Genomic DNA, 9,476 nt, shown 5'->3' with positions numbered 1-9,476 from the left:
TGTGAAAGAACTACTTTAAAAGGAGAAAGGAAATATTTTTGATTGATTTTCTTTTTAAAAGAAAGACTTCTAAGATATATATATTTTTTTAATTTCCATTTGTTTTTTTTTCTTATTCTAAAGGAAGAAGAAAATATTTTTCGGAATTTTACCTTTAATAAAAGAAATGCTTCTAAAAAATATTTTTTTTTGAATTTTGAGTTTTCTTTTCAATTTTGAAAGAAGAAAAATATTTTCGGATTTTTTTCTATCTTATTATACATTTTTTTAAAAAAAAATAAATAGTTAAAAGACTTTCTAAAGAAGTTAATAATGGAAAATATTTTTGGATTTTTTTTTGTTTTTGAAAATTGGGGGTCTAAAAACCTTTCTAGACTTTTTGGCAAGACAAATATTTTTGCAACAAATAAGGACATATATATATTTTTTGGAAATAAAAACTTTTGGATATATATATATATACATGTATATATTTGTGACAAATAATGAAAGACTCTTTTTTTATTATTATTATTATTATTATTATTATTTTTTGAATTTTCATAAAACCCCATTTTAAAAAAGTAAGACTCTTTTTAATTTTTATTTTTATGACAAGACAAACTATATATTTCTATATATATTTTTTTTGAAAAACAAAACAGAACAACAATTTTTTTTCTATTTTTCCTTTGCTTTTAATAAAACAAACTAATAAGACGTTTTTTTTCTTTCCAAAATTTCGGCAGAGTTTTGACAGTATTTGGGTATTGGTTTTTTTCAAAAATAAACAATCAATTCCCTAACCGCTATTTCCTTTTTTTCAATTTCACAATATTCATAATATTCAAACACCGGTCAGCATGCGGGCATGAGACAAATAAATGCACGGAAAACAAATAGGATGCATCAGGATGGCCTTTTCATATCAGGTTGCTAGTCCTAGACGGACCCAACCCCTGTGTTGAGTCCCCTAAGTCAAATGCAACATGATGCAAATAAGCGTTCCTACTAGGGATCCGGCATGAAGTCACGTTATTCTATGTTCAAAACCTGGGTCGGTGTTCTAGACAGTGTACCCGAGCGGACCACTCGAGTTGAGGAAGGAGCTCCTGTCCGGGAACCAAAAGGCCAACCGGCTTAGAAACTTTCCGAGCCTCTTTTATTTAGGGTATGACACTAACAGAATAGGGAGTCTTAACCAGTAAGCACATCCCCGGAGGTAAGAAGAGTAGGTTTCGGCACAGTTTATATACAGTTCAGATAATATCAAAGCGGTAAAGGCAACATTTAGCACATTAGGCTCAAAACATGTAAAAATCAGATAAAGCCAAATATAACAATTTATCTAAGCTCGAATTTCTAACCCTGAACCAGTGGTTCTGGGTCAAAGTATTCCCCAGCAGAGTCGCCAGAGCTGTCACACCTCCTTTTTACATACCCGCGAGGGTACAAGGGAGTTTTTTCCAATTAAAGGACAATCGAAACGGGATTCGTTTATTTATTTCAGAGTCGCCACTTGGGAGATTTAGGGTGTCCCAAGTCACCAATTTTAATCCCGAATCGAGGAAAAGAATGACTCCATATTACAGTCTGCGCACCAGAAATCCGGATAAGGAATTCTGTTAACCCGGGAGAAGGTGTTAGGCATTCCCGAGTTCCGTGGTTCTAGCACGGTCGCTCAACTGTTATATTCGGCTTGATTATCTGATTTTATACAAATATGAACTTATGTGCAAAATTTTATCTTTTTACCGCTTTCTTACTTATTGTTATTATTTTACGAGAATTGCAACGTCGTGGAAACATATCTCGAACCACGTTACATCAATGCACCCGTAGTTGTTTGGCATATCTCGACTCGGTTGAGATTTGGATTTGGGTCACATAAATGTGCACCCGAGTTAAGGAAAATAAATTATTAAAGGCGCGCCTAAAGCAACTAGCGTCTTGTTATTTTGGGGAAGGCCGTAAAATTCGCTAAACGGCCTGTCCTCGAATTCTAAGTATTTTAATATATACATTTAGAGGGCCCCGCAGCTTGTGCATTTTTTGTTTGTCGAGGCTCGTCTCATTCATTATTAAAAAGAATTTGCAATGTCATGGAAATACATCTCAGACCACGTCACAATCAATGTACCCGTGATTAGAGACACATTTCGATTTCGTTGAGATTTGGATTTGGGTCACATAAATGTGCACCCGAGTTTAAGGAGATAACATTATTAAATACGCGCCTAAAGCGACTAGCGCAGGGTTATTTTGAGAAAAGGCCGTGAAGTTCGCTAAGCGGCCGATCCCGAGTTCTAAGTAATTAACACATACATTTGTGAGGGCCCCGCAATCTATATATTTTACTAGGCGAGGCTCATCTCATTTATTTTAAATGGACAAATCCTAAAGCGACTACATCTTTTCTATTAAAATTAGTCTCTAAAATAAATAAAGAAAATCCTAATTAATTACGAGCTTTTTTTTATTTAAGAAAGCATGGCATACTAATTGCTATATTAATACAAATATTGATGAACAAGAATTTTACTAAAAAAATTCGAAATTATAAATAAAATAAAAATTTGACAACTAATATTCAAAAGAATCAAATATAGTTAGATTGAAGCTCGCATTGTTATATATATAAAAAAACTATTGGAATTAATTATTCACAACCATTTGAAACTGGATTTAACCATAATTACTAAAGCTTAATAGAAAGTTTATTAGACTTAAACGTTCTTCTAATTTTGTTTGAACTCAAATCATGCCTTAATACCTAATTCACGAAATTTAGTTCAAATTCATGTCTTAGCTAAATTTAAGTACTTGTTCACAATTAACCTACTGTTGATAATCTTAGAACCTTCATAGCTAGTGAATTAACCCGTTTTGCCAAGCCGATTCATTAAAGACTAACTTATGTTATTTTCTCTTATTCCAATTATTATTCAATAATACATAAAATAGCCTAAATACAATCAATAAAAGGAACAGAGAAAAAGCGAAATTAAAACTTCAAAATTCGATTCTTCATATGTATTCATGCTTCCACATTTTTAGCTTGCAATAACTAGTATTACATTCGTGTACCTGGTATTGGAAAACAAGAGAAGATGAAGCTGAGAAGCAGCAACAGTAGTAACAATGTAGCACAACAACGACAGTCCAGCAACACAGGAATAGACCAGTAACAGTAGGAATAGTAGAAAACCCAGGAGACTATAAACGACTCCAAGTATAGAGAAGAAGTAAAAGGCAGGAAGGTTCTGACTATTTCAGATCTTAAGCGAGGCAATGAAACAGTAACTATTCTTTTTCAACTTCAAAACTCTCCAAAATGAATTCTGCCCCTGTATATTCAGTGTATCCAGAATGTATATCGGGTGTATACTTCTCACTCCGCCCCCTCTTTTTTTCTTCTCTCTATCTAGTTTTTCCTCTTTTTTTTCCACCCCTTCTTCCTAAATTTTCTCTTCTATTTATAGCAAAATTTTCGAAATTTTCAGATTTGTTTTTTTATTATTTTATTATTTTTTTAATTAAAAGAAATCCCACTTACAAATTGCTTTTATTTTTTTAGAAAAAGAAATCCCACCTTTATTTACTTTTATTTTTAAAATTCCAACTTTAATTACTTTATCTTATTTAAAATCCCACTTTTTATTTTTTTAAAAGAGAATCTCACTTTATTTAACTTTTCTTTAAAAAACAAACCACTATCTTTTCTTTTTCTTTTAAAAATGCTACTTTCAATTACTTTAAATTTTTTAAATTTTCAGATACCTTTATATTTATTTTTTAATTCCAACCTTATTTTACTTTTAAATTTTTTAAAACTTTTTACTTTTTTTAAATTTTCTACATTCTTTTACTTTTTTATTTTTTTTGTTTTTTATTTTTTTAAAATCATTTCCGAAATTACTATATATATATATATTTTAAAATAAAAATAATAAATAAAATAAAATATTTTCGGATTTTTTTTATATATAAAAAAAACAAAAAATAAAACTATTAATAGTGATAATTCACTTTTTATTTTTTATTTTTTCGGTTTTGTTTTGTGTTGGACAAAAATGAAGAAGGGGTGTTGGGTTAATGGAGCGGACCGGATCGACCCGGTTTGAAACGGACCGGGTCATGGGGAAAGTTGGGCAATTATTTGGGCCTGTGGTTTGAAATTGAAGAAGTGGCCCAATCCGATTTTTCTTTGTATTTTTGTTCTCTTTTCTTCTTTTATTTTTCTAAAACTAAATTATAAAAGTACTTAAATTATTATTAAGAACTAAATTAAGTTATAAAAGCGCAAATTAACTTCCAATAACAATTAATGCACAATTAAGTAATAATTAAGCATAAAATTGTTCATTTGGACATTAAATGCTAAAAATGCAAAAGATGCCTATTTTTGTATTTTTTATTAATTTAACAAATAAACATGCATAGACAAACATACAAATAGTTACACAAAATATCACAAAAATTGCACACCAAGAAAAATTATTTTATTTTTGAATTTTTTGGGAGTAATTCTCATATAGGGCAAAAATCACGTGCTTACACTAATGACATGGCATGCACAACGGATCTTCAACCCAGTCTAAAAAATCAATCTGATTCCGAACTAATTGTACAAGAGGTCGATTATGATGATGAATCGGAATACGATGAGGATGAAGCCTTCGAAGAGATAAATAGAGAGTTAAGCCAGTTTGAAGAGAAATCCAAGCCCAACTTAAATGACACAGAAGCCATCAATTTAGAGGATGCAGATGATATCAGGGAAACTAAAATAAGCATCCACATTGCACCGAATATCAGGGAAGAACTAATCAAAGCACTTATTGAATTCAAAGATGTTTTTGCATAGTCGTACGATGACATGCCGGGCTTAAGCACCGATCTAGTGGTTCACAAATTGCCCACTGACCCGGCGTGCCCTCCCGTCAAGCAGAAATTGAGGAAATTCAAGACATATATGAGTGTGAAGATTAAAGAAGAAGTCACCAAGCAGCTGCATGCAAAGGTTATTCGGGTCACTCGATATCCTGATTGGTTGGATAATGTGGTGCCAGTGCCGAAGAAAGATGGGAAGATCAGAGTGTGTGTCGATTACCGCAATTTGAATAGGGCAAGCCCCAAGGACAACTTTCCATTACCCAACATCCATATCTTGATCGATAATTATGCCGGATGTGAGATCGGGTCTTTTGTAGATTGCTATGCTAGGTATTATCAGATTCTGATGGATGAAGAAGATGCGGAAAAGACGGCATTCATTAGGCCGTGAGGGACTTATTGCTACCGGGTAATGCCTTTTGGCTTGAAGAACGCTGGGGCAACGTACATGAGAGCAATGACTACTGTGTTTCATGACATGATACACAAAGAAATTGAGGTATACGTGGACGATGTGATCATAAAATCCAAGCATCAGGAAGACCACGTAGCAGACCTAATGAAGTTTTTCCAAAGACTTTGAAGGTACAATATTAAGCTCAACCCGGCCAAATGTGCATTTGATGTTCCATCTGGAAAGCTGTTGGGATTCATGGTCAGTCGGCGAGGCATTGAGTTGGACCCGTCAAAGATCAAATCCATCCAAGATTTGCCACCGCCGATGAACAAGACAGAGGTAATGAGTATGTTGGGAAGGTTGAATTATATCAGCAGGTTTATTGCTCAACTCGCAGCAACCTGTGAACCCATTTTTCGGCTACTGAAGAAAGATGCTGCGGTAGAATGGACGACAGAATGTCAGGAAGCATTTGACAAATCAAAGGATATTTGTCAAATCCACCTGTGTTGGTTCCACCTAAGCCGGGAAGACCATTAATTCTTTATCTGACGGTCCTGGAAAATTCGTTTGGCTGCGTACTGGGGCAACACGACATTACGGGAAGGAAGGAGCAAGCCATCTACTATCTCAGCAAGAAGTTTACAAGCTATGAGGTTAAGTACACTCAACTCGAGAAGACATGTTGTGCCCTAACTTGGGTGGCCCAGAAATTGAAGCATTATCTGTCATCATATACTACTTATCTCATTTCACGCATGGATCCACTGAAGTATATTTTCCAGAAGCCTATGCCCACAGGGAAATTGGCGAAATGGCAGATATTACTCACATAATTCGACATCGTCTATGTGATGAGGACGACCACGAAGGCCCAAGCATTGGCTGATCACTTGGCCGAGAATCCTGTTGATGAAAAATACGAGCCCTTGAGGACGTATTTTCCTGATGAAGAAGTGATGCATATAGATGAGTTGGAAATGACCAAGGAACCAGGATGGAAGCTTTTTTCGATGGAGCCGCAAATGCGAAGGGAGTTGGAATAAGAGCAGTACTTATTTCTGAAACAGGACATCATTATCCTGTTACGGCTCAGCTGCGTTTCTATTGTACCAACAACATGGATGAGTATGAGGCATGCATTTTGGGTCTACGGCTAGCTGCAGACATGGATGTCCAGGACGTCTTGGTCTTGGGAGACTCGGACCTCCTGGTGCATCAGATTCAGGGTGAATGGGAAACAAAAGATTTGAAGCTCATACCATATCGACAATGCTTGCTTGATCTGAGTAAACGATTTCGATCAGTGGAGTTCAGACACATCCCAAGAGTTCATAATGAGGTTGCCGATGCTTTGGCCACTTTAGCATCGATGTTGCACCACCCGGACAAAATTCATGTTGACCCATTGCATATCCAGGTTCGTGATCAGCATGCTTATTACAACATGTTAGAGGAAGAACTGGATGGTGAACCATGGTTTTATGATGTCAAGGAATACCTCAGGATGGGGATATACCCGGAGCAGGCCACCGGAGATCAAAAGAGAGCCATTCGGCGATTGGCAAATGGATTTTTCCTCAGTGGAGGAGTTTTGTACAAAAGAACACCAGATTTGGGATTGCTGAGATGTATAGATGCTAGTCAAGCCACGACAGTTATTACAGAGGTACATGCTGGAGTTTGTGGGCCACATATGAGCGGATATGTATTGGCAAAGAAGATTCTTCGAGTAGGGTACTGTTGGCTCACTATGGAGCACGATTGTATCAGTTTTGTGCGGAAATGCCATCAGTGTCAGATACACGGAGATCTGTTTCATTCTCCGCCGACAGAATTACATACAATGTCAGCACCATGGACATTTGTTGTCTGGGGCATAGATGTCATTTGACCTATTGAGCCGGCAGCTACCAACGGTCATAGGTTCATTCTAGTGACCATCGATTATTTCACTAAGTGGGTTGAAGCTAAAACTTTCAAGTCGGTAACCAAGAAGGCAATGTTAGATTTTGTTCATTCCCATATCATCTGTAGATTTGGGATCCCCAAAGTGATTATCACGGATAATGGCGCTAATCTTAACAGCAGTCTGATGAAAGAAGTATGTCAACAGTTCAAGATTACACACCGCAATTCCACCCTATATCGTCCCAAGGTGAATGAAGCAGTTGAGGCATCCAACAAAAACATAAAGAAGATACTTTGGAAGATGATAGAAGGTTCGAGGCAATGGCATGAAAAATTACCATTTGCATTGTTGGGTTATCGCACCACTGTTCGTACTTCAGTAGGTGCAACTCCTTATTTGTTGGTATATGGAACCGAAGCAGTGATACCGGCGGAAGTTGAAATTCCATCCCTTCGGATTGTCGCTGAAGCTGAGATTGATGATGATGAATGGGTCAAAGCCCGATTGGAGCAGTTGAGCTTGATTGATGAAAAGAGATTGGCAGCTGTGTGTCATGGCCAGTTATATCAAAAGAGAATGGCAAGAGCATACAATAAAAATGTGCGTCCCCGGAAGTTTGAAGTGGTCCAGCAAGTGTTGAAATGCATCCTCCCACATCAGGCTGAGGCAAAGGGCAAGTTCGCCCCGAATTGGCAAGGGTCATGCATTGTAACCAGAGTGTTGTCCAATGGCGCTTTATGTTTAATAGATATCGAAGGGAAATGCGTCGACATGGCTATCAATTCTGACGCAGTTAAGAGATATTATGTATGATTTCTTTTAATTGTAATTGTTGTTTGTTTGCATTTGGCATGGTATCGGAGAATGAAATGACGGAGGCAATTTGTTATTCCATCCAAACACTTCAACCTTTGCCTCCCCTTTTGAGCCTTATTTATTCTTTCATACCCCTCTTTTGGAATCAGTAATGAAAATGAAAGAAAAAGAGAAGAGAAAAATAATGATAATAAAGACAAAAAGAAAAGTCACAAGAAAAACAAAGGAATTGGGAACTACGTTTGACCTGATTCCTCAAACAAGGATACGTAGGCGCCTCACGGCTTGGTCATAGTGTAACAAAAAATAAAAATCCCCAAGAAAGAAAAACTGGGGCAGAAGTTTGTGTTTGTAATTTTGGAAAGGAAGTTTGATTCCAAAAGTTGTAATGTTTTACCCATTAAATTATTTTGAACCTTTTGATACCCCTTTTCTTTTAGCCATACACGAAAACCCATATTGATTTCCAAAAAAGACCTCCCGATCAGTCACCGAGAAGTGCCAAGTCATGTAAATGGAAATCAGGAATAACACTCTGATCCCCAGCAGAGAAGAGGATCATAAGCTGGAAATGAATTGATAGTCGGAAGAATGCCCAGCAGAGAGAGTCATATCGGTAACACTCCAATCCCCAGCTGGAAAAAATAAAATAAAATGAGAGAGTCTTATCGGTGAAAACCTCCACAGGCACCATAAGGCAACGTAAGTTGAGAGAAATAAAATGAGAGAGTCTTATCGGTGAAAACCTTCACAGGCGCCATAAGGCGATGAGAGTTGAGAGAAATGAGAGAGTCTTAGTAGTGAAAACCCCTCGAAGGGCACTATGAGGCGACAAGACAAGATTGGCGGAAAGGATCTACATTTGGCAAAGAGTTGAGTGCCTGTTTATCCCCAGCAAGATGAGTCCGTCCGAAAGATTGATTGATACAAATAAACTGGGTTGATTAATCCAGAATGCACGACATGATCGTTGGGATCAGTTATATCATTCAGATAAGTTCTTTTCTTTCCTTTTCCCTAGCATTTGTTCAGAAAGACTTCTTTTTTTTCTATCTTTTGAAATCATCACTTTTTCATTCTTAGTTTAAAGACTTTACCTCCCCAGCAGTTTGTTTTTGAAAAGGATTTTCAGAGCTTATTACCAGTTGCCAAGATTGTGTAAAAACACAATGTGGAGAGGACGGGCCAAAGATAATGCAATGGAATGAGAAAGACGCTCGTTGCAAGACCAAAGGATGGATTGGTCTAGAATTTCGGGGAGAATATGGAGAAAAGTGGGAAGCAACAACTGGTTAATAAAGAATCATCAAGAAACAAGAGCATCCTTGGCAGATTATCGACCAAGTTCCAAGAGTGTCGGACAACACGGAGCGGGGAAAGAAGAAGGGGAAAACCATCCCCAGCAGGGATATGATCGCCAGCAGGAATATCATCCCCAACAAATAATCTCATCCCCAACAAGCTTTGGTGATGTAA

The sequence above is a fragment of the Nicotiana sylvestris genome, chromosome 1 (genome assembly GCF_000393655.2).
Source record: "Nicotiana sylvestris chromosome 1, ASM39365v2, whole genome shotgun sequence".
NCBI classification, from domain to species: Eukaryota; Viridiplantae; Streptophyta; class Magnoliopsida; order Solanales; family Solanaceae; genus Nicotiana; species Nicotiana sylvestris.
The sequence above is the reverse complement of the archived record's forward strand: the minus strand, read 5'-3'. Positions refer to the sequence as shown.